This window comes from Echinops telfairi, unplaced genomic scaffold (assembly GCF_000313985.2).
Source record: "Echinops telfairi isolate 266 unplaced genomic scaffold, ASM31398v2 ScPeMD7_25;HRSCAF=90, whole genome shotgun sequence".
NCBI lineage: Eukaryota > Metazoa > Chordata > Mammalia > Afrosoricida > Tenrecidae > Echinops > Echinops telfairi.
The window spans coordinates 16,538,323-16,545,536 of NW_022103922.1; positions in this window are offsets into that span (position 1 = coordinate 16,538,323).

The window sequence follows — 7,214 nt, forward strand, 5'->3', positions numbered from 1 at the left end:
GAGGGTGGATTACAATGCTTGTTTCAGACAGCAACTGTGAAGTCACCTAAGGGAATTGACTGTGTTTTCTTAGCGACTCAGTGGAAACTGGAGAGTTACGACCACAGATGTGAATCTGGTCTAAACACTTTGGGGTACTTTCGCCTGGGTGGTTATTGAGTTAGATTTTCCCTTTTATCGAATGCAACCTTTCCACTCCCGCCCACACCACCCCCACCAAATTATATGGACTTGTTTTTGCTTTTAGAGAGAACAGGAAGGATGGGAAGATACATTCCAAATATTTAGTTAGTTTCAAAAGTATGTGTTATTCAAAGCACCTTCAAGTACTAGGTTTCTTGAAATAAGAAACGCTATCATCTTGCTCTGCTGTGTTCCATTTGGCAGGCATCCGAGCAATAACCAGTCACTTTAAGTGCAGAACATGTACTGTGTGTGGGGGAAGACTCAGAGAGCCCAAGAGTTGGGCGAGCTAAATTCCAGACTCAGCTCTTTCTCCATTGAGCTGGGGCAACTTCTTTGGGTCTTGCTTTATCAGTAAAATGAGGGGGTTGAGTGTGATGTCTTCGTGTTTCTTATTTGTGGAATATCATAACCTATGGTTACAAACTCGGTGTGAGGTCTAGGGGACCTCGGAGGTATGTTTTGCAGATTGGGAAATGGAAAAGCAAAGGAGTGAGTGGCATTGCTTCATTGAACATGATTCCTATGAGGAATTGTTACAGCCTCAGAGAACTATGGGACAGTTCTACCCAGTCTTATAGGGTCCCCTTGGGTTTCTGTAAATCTTTATGGAAACAGGCAGTCTCATCTTTCTTCTGTGGATGGGCTTGTAGGTTTGAACTGCTGACCTTGCTGCTAGCAGCCCAACACTTATCCCATTGCTTATCCAGACATACTGTTGTTGAGTCAATTCTGACTTACAGTGACATGGCAAGACTGAGTAGAACTGCCCCATAGCCTCTCCAAAGCTGTAATGTTTACATAATTGATTGTCACATCTTTTTTCCCACTGAGTAACTGGTGTATTTGAATCACAGACCTTTAACCATTGTTTCGCAGTCGGACACTTTATTTGCTGCACCACCAGGCTTCTTCTTTTACTTCCTAATTAGCACTTAATAGAAATTTCAGTTGGGTTCCCCCAACAGGGTGTTTGTCTTTGGGGTCAGCCTCCTGTGGAAGGAAAGGGGAGAAGCAGGATAGGGCAGAGGGAGATGTTCCTAGATCAAGCACCCGGCAGGCAGCTCTGTAGACCTAGAATGGCCTTTCAGAGAAACCCTAAGTTAGTCTAGGTAGTCCGTCTAACGAGCAGGTTTGCCCAGGGCAGGGGGGTGCTAAGACTGGGAGCATCAGGCCATCAACCATCCTTAGGAAGAAGGGAGGTACAAGTTCTTCTGGTATGAAATAAAGCATCTAAGGTATAATTGGGGTGTTCCCTTTATTAGAAGTGAAGATAGGAAAATCTGAAGGCGGATTTAATAACCTTTGGCCTTCCCAGTGGCAACTTTTGACAAGAAGAAACAATTTCATCATCATGTCGGTGTTAGTGATTACGAGTTGGACTGCTACTGCAAGATTAGCGTCTGACACCACAAACTGTTCCCTGGAGATAAAGATGAGGCTTCCCAGTCCTGTAAAGAGTTACAGTTCTGGGAAATGGTGTTAGGCAGGGTTCTCTTGAGAAAAAGAACCAGGACACTTATGATTTTAGATAGATAGATAGGTTTAGACACTGAGAAGGAATATAATAGCTAATTAGTCCACACAGCAGTACAGAAGGTTCAGTTTAACAACTCACTTCCATGGAACAGTTAATATACTGGAAGTCCTTCAACTCACGTGGGCTTCTGGTCAAGGAAGCAGACAGTAGAGTCCTCCCTTGGGCAAGGCAAGTAGAGTCTTCCCACAGGCTACAAACAGGAGGGTGGATCACCGACAGTCAGTAGCTCAGGAGCTTAGTGAAGCAGGCCCAGATGGGATATCAAATGCAAGCAATGCAAGGTGACAGGATCCACCAGCTTCAAGCTCAAGCGATGTACACACCAGCAGCGTGGTGAAGCAGGTCTCAAAGGAGCCTATGTTAGACAGGGTGCTGTAAAGAAGCAAAACCAGGCACTTATGATTTTGTATATATTTATATAGATAGATATATACAACATAAGAAGTAAACAGCTATGAGTAATTCGTCTATAGACCAGTACAAATGGTTCAGTGCAACTCACTTCCATAAGACAGCTAATACACTTGCAGTCCTTCAAGTCTTGAGGGGTGCTGGGTGCAAATCAAGGAAGCAGACAGGTGAGTCCTCTGTAGAGCAATTCAGGCAATCTGGCCACAGGTAGCAGACAGCAAGGCAGGTCACCAACAGTCTGACAGTCCTCAGCTCAAGTAATGTATACTCCAGTAGGGTGGCAAAGCAGGTCTTGAAGGAACCTCAAACTACAGCGACACAGTCCATTGGTTGGGTGTCCCAACGTAGTGTAGCTTGCAAGTTGAGGCAGAAAACCAGCTAAGACAGCACCCACTGGTCTGATCCTCAAAGAACAAGAGACCAGAAAGGCAAGGCTTGCAAAGCCATTTATCTCTCCACCCTTCAATGAATCCCACATGTGTTTATTAGCCAGGTTGGCACAATAAGCTTACCTATCACAGAGCCTCAGTCTCTAGTGACCCGGTCCATGGGTTGGCTTGGCCCACACGTAGTGTAGCTCACAAGTTGAGGCAGAGAACAAGCTAAAGCAGCAGCATGCTGGTCCAATCACCAGAGAGCCAGAGATACGGGGGGCAGGTCTTACAGAACCATTTATGTCTTTGTCCTCCAATCAAAGTGTGACCTGATTAATCCCACATGTTCCTATAGGCCAGGTTGGCACGATAAACCTAACTATCACAGAAACCCACAGGGACAGTTCTACCTTGTTTTTTAGGGTTGCTATGAGTCGGCACCAATTTGATGGCAGTGTGTTTGGTTTTTGGGTAGTTCCCTTCTCAAAAGCCTCTGTTCTCAAAAGACTACTTCTCCCAGCCCTCCATAGACAGGACTAAGTCCCAGGGATCTTGGCTACTATCTTTGGCCAGCCCGGATGGGACCTCTTGCATATTCATCTCTTTACTTTTGCTTGAAGGAGCCCCATGTGGCCACCCTACTTCCCCACACTGTTCAGATTTGCTTACACTCAGGACCCATGCCTCTTCTACTGCTAAACACCACTAGCTTCAGGGGATTGCTCTCCCTGAAGATATCAGACCCTCCCTGTCCCCTGACACACACACACACACACACACACACACACACACACACACACACGTAATGCAGGCCAAGAAGACCTTTGCCCTACGACTTCATGCTACGCAAGAGCCCTCATATGAAAAACACAAAAAGTAATGGAAGTCCACATAAGTCCCTCTGGCACTTGAAACCCCATGCTCAGCATTGCTCTGCCCCATGAACCCCGTTCAGGCCTTGGGAACCACTTCTCCACATATTCTGCCCTTTGTCCCCTAAACCAAAGGCAGCTGCACCCCAATGCTGTGAGGGCTGGGCTCCCACTGCTGTCAGAGGTGGACATGGCTATGGGGTGCAGGGACAGACATTAGCTTGAAAAAGAGACAGACGAGTTTATTTTTCACATCCTTCTCCTCAGATCTCATGAATGGGATAAAGCCTTACCCAATGGTGTGTCATTTTTGGGGAAACCAAGCGTCCATGCTGGTTTTTTCCTCCATGATCTAACTCGTGGTCCCATGGCTATTGTTGTTAGATGCTGCCTGTTGGTCCAAGTCCCCAGGACTCTGTCCAGCAAAACAAAGCGCTGCCTGGGTCTCCAGCAGCCTCCCAGCGGTTAGGTTTGAGTCACTGTGCTGAAGTCAATTCATCTTGTTGAGGGGCTTCCTCTTTTTTGTTGACCCTGGACTTGACCAGGACTGGCCTCTCTTGATAACATATCTAAAGTACAACACTCACCAATCAGTACGGTTTCCACAATTGCAGCATGCGGGCACAAAGGAGCATTTTGTGATATTAAACAATTCTATCTAGATGTGACAGGAGTGGTGGAGTGTGCTACCAATCTTTGACCCCAGGAGCTGGCTATACATTGAATAGAATTCCCAAGAGTTTTAATTTTTGAAAACATTAGATAACGTTTATTAAAAGTTGCAAGGAAATTAAATAAAAATTCAGCTCCTTTTGATCTAAGTCATTGCTTTTCAGGAAGGAGAAGTGGTACTTACTGGGTCATTTGAATATTTGAGAAGAAACATAAATTATTGAAAGTGAAACTAATTTTAATGTTCATTTTTATTTAGATCTTTGATCTAAAATGTATTCAAAGTTTATGCACTTAAAGACAATTACGCTATTATTTTTCATGTTCTAGACCAAGGGTTTGCCAAAAGAAAGTATTTTTAAAGGTTTGAAGGCAAATGGTTTTGTCTTTACAAGCCATATACAATTGAGTGCATATTCATCTTTTAAAACCCTTATAAAAATTAAGAGCCATTCTTAGTGCAATGGTTATAAGAGAAGAGGCTGCAGGTCAGGCTCCCTGAGGCGTGTCCAACTCTCCATTGTCAATAGTTGTTGGTAGGTGCCTTCAAGGAGATTCGGGCTCAGACACTCAAAGTAGAACTGCCTCATGCAGTTTTCTTGACTGTAATCTTTATGGAAGCCAACCTCCAGCGCTTTCTCTCATGGAGCCGCGAGGAGGACTTGAACTGCCAATCTTGTGGCCCAGCACTTAAGCATCACGCTGTCAACAGAACTCAAAATACATATGGAAAAACTTGATCAAACCAATATAAGCATCTACTGTGCAGAAATGAAGTAAAAAAAAAAGAGATCATTTTGCTTTTATGTTATTATTTAACCAAATGCTACCTGCCCATCAACGGATTATCTGGACATATACAATAATCATTCAATTCAACTTTTACGTTTTGCTGATTTTCTGACACAGAAAAATAGAGCTTTAAATATATATATTTATTAAATTTTTTTTTCTAATGAAGATTTCTTTGTAAAGGATGGCAGCATACGTTTTATGGAATGGTTGGTTGACCTAATCTAGAACCTTAAACTACTTAGACTCATGGTTGGTGGGTCTCCATTGACCCCCTGGGCCTGGACCTCCTGTGTATCAGGCCCTTGCCTGGAATGGTTCTGCTGTGTTGGGGAGGGACTTCCATTGGAGACACTCCATTCAAGGATGTACTTTTGGTATTTGGTTGGCAGTTGCTCTTGGCTAACTGTGCAGAAGGCCCACCTGTGGTGCACCCTCTCCCCAGGCCACAGGCCAGAACTCCACCTGCAGGGCTCCAGAAAAGGCAGTTTTATTCATGAAGTCCCGGATCAATGAGGTCAGATTTGCATGTCAGTTGAGTTTATAAATCCTGGGGTGAGGTAATCTCTTGTTTCTCAGCTGGCTCTGGAGCCTCCCTCCAGCTGTTCAGCTTCCCTCTGCTACCCTTAAGCCTTTCCTTTCACTAATAAGATATCCTCTCCGCTCAGTCCCTGGAGCTTCAGTTCAGGAAGATACCCCAGCTCCACAGGCACTGCAGGACAATTATGCTAGATGCTGCCTCCTTCCAGGACGATGGAGCCTTGGTGCTATTGTGGTTTAAGTGTTGGGCTGCTAACACAAGGTGAGTAGATCAAATCCACCAGTCCATTCATGGGAGAAAGATGAGGCTGCCAGATTTCAGATGCCACAATTTCCAGAGTCAGAATCGACACTGCCCAAGCAGCGTTCTATTCTGTTGTACATTGGGTCACTATTAGTCGGGAGTCAGTGTGACAGCAACATCTTTGTCTTTCTTTTGATTCTATGTTTACTCTCCAGAGATCCGTTGTTATAATTGCATGCAATGTTATTGTTGTTGCCAGGTGCCATTAAGTCAGCTCCAACAGATAGTGACCTTAGGTGCAACCGAACAAAATACCATCCAATCCTGCAGCATCCCCACAACTGCTCTTAAGTTTGAACCCATTGGTGCAGCCAGTGATGTCAACCCACCTCTTTGAGGGCCTTCCTCTTTTTGATGCGCCTCTACTTTAGCAAGTCTGATATCCTGCTCCAGGGATGGGTCTCTCCGAACCATATTTTCCTCTAAGGTGGCTTCTGGCCACATTTATTCAAAGATAGATTTGCGCGTTCTTTTGGCAGTCAATGGTATTTTCAATCTTCATCACCAACCTCATAATTCAAATGCATTGATTTTTCTTTGGTCTGTCTTATTCAAGGCCCAACTTTCACATGCATATGAGGTGGCTGAAAATACCAAGATTCCCAAACCATGAGCAAATTAGGAGCACCTCAGTTTTCAAAGGAATACCCTTTCTCTTCAACATGTTGAAGAGGTTTTGGGCAGCAGATTTACCTAATTCAACACGTCTTTTGATTTCATGACTGCTGCTTCCATGAGCATTGGTTGGGGATCCGAGCAAGACAAAATTCTTGACAACTTCAACCTTTACTCTGTTTGTCATGATGTTACTCATTGATCCAGTTGTGAGGAATTTTGTTCTCTTTACATTGAGTTGTAATCTATATTGAAGGCTATAATCCTTGACCTTCATCAGTAAATGCTTCAAGTCCTCCTCACTTTCAGCAAGCAAGGTTATGTCATATCCCAAATTGTTAATAAGCCTTCCTCCTATTCTCACGCTGCATTCTTCTTCTTTACATAATCCAGTTTTCCTGACTATTTGTTCAGCTTACAGGTTGAATGAGTAATGATGAAAGGATACAACCTTAATACACAGCTTTCCTGATTTTAAACTATTCTGTATTCTCCTGTTCTATTCACACCTCTCGATCCATGTCCAAGTTCCACTTGAGTACAATATAGTGTCCTGGGATTCCCATTCTTCTCAAGGCTATACAGAGTCAGTTGTTGTGCTGGTTTACAGTCTAATGTCTTGGTATAGGCAATAAAACACCAGTAAACATCTTTCTGGTGTTCTCTGCTTTCAACTAAGATCTATCTGATATCAGCATTGATATCCCTTGTTCCACATCCTCTTCTGAATCCAGCCCGAACCCTGTGACTGTACTGCTGCAACTATTTTTGGATGATCTTCAGCAAAATTCTATTTGCATGTGATATCGAAGATAATGTTCTATAATTCGTGCATCTTGTTGGGTCACCTTTCTTTGGCATCCAATCTAGGTGAGTCCATTGACACGATGAGATGTTATGTCACTGGCCCC